Genomic DNA, 709 nt, shown 5'->3' with positions numbered 1-709 from the left:
TTTCGTTTAACAGACTGCATTCTGCAGGTTGGTGTCCTTTGGTTCCACATATCTTACAATCCGACGAGACTGCGGCTACAGTATTCGGGTTTATGCACATATGTTCGACTTTGAGGGCTAATGCGTCCATTTTAGCTTGCATCATGTCTATAGAGCTTAGTTCATGCACTCCTCCTTGGGCTTTCTTCTTCTCTACTGTCGCTCGTCCGACTCCCCATGATTGATGGTTTTGAGCCATATCTTCGATGAGGGCACTGGCTTCAGGATAAGGTTTGTTCATCAGAGCACCGCCTGCGGTAGCGTCGATGGTCATCTTAGTGTTAAAATGAAGTCCATTATAGAAGGTTTGAATGATTAACCAATTTTCTAAGCCATGATGTGGGCATGCTCGTAACAACTCTTTATATCTCTCCCAAGCTTCGAACAACGATTCTCCTTGGTTTTGGGTAAATCTAGTTATATGGTTTCGAAGAACGGCGGTCTTACTCGGGGGAAAGTATCTAGCAAGAAAAACTCTTCTAAGGTTATCCCAAGTCGTAATGGAATTGGATGGAAGGGAATCTAACCATGATAGGGCTTTATCTCTGAGGGAAAAAGGGAATAATCTTAAACGTATTGCCTCAGGAGAAGCTCCATTGGTTTTAAAAGTGTCTGCTAATTGAAGAAATATTTTTAAATGTTGGTTTGGGTTCTCAGTAGCGAGACCTGC

General features: G+C 42.7%; 1 non-coding gene across 1 annotated transcript; it reads left to right on the top strand.

The window, feature by feature from the left end:
• The first annotated feature begins 368 nt into the window (after positions 1-368).
• On the top strand, positions 369-475 carry LOC127133259 (small nucleolar RNA R71). The gene has a single exon (XR_007807247.1). It is a non-coding gene; the product is annotated as a small nucleolar RNA R71 (small nucleolar RNA).
• The last annotated feature ends 234 nt before the right edge of the window (positions 476-709 follow it).

This window comes from Lathyrus oleraceus, chromosome 3, assembly GCF_024323335.1.
Source record: "Lathyrus oleraceus cultivar Zhongwan6 chromosome 3, CAAS_Psat_ZW6_1.0, whole genome shotgun sequence".
Classification (NCBI taxonomy): domain Eukaryota; kingdom Viridiplantae; phylum Streptophyta; class Magnoliopsida; order Fabales; family Fabaceae; genus Lathyrus; species Lathyrus oleraceus.
This window is presented reverse-complemented; position numbering and strand designations above follow the sequence as displayed.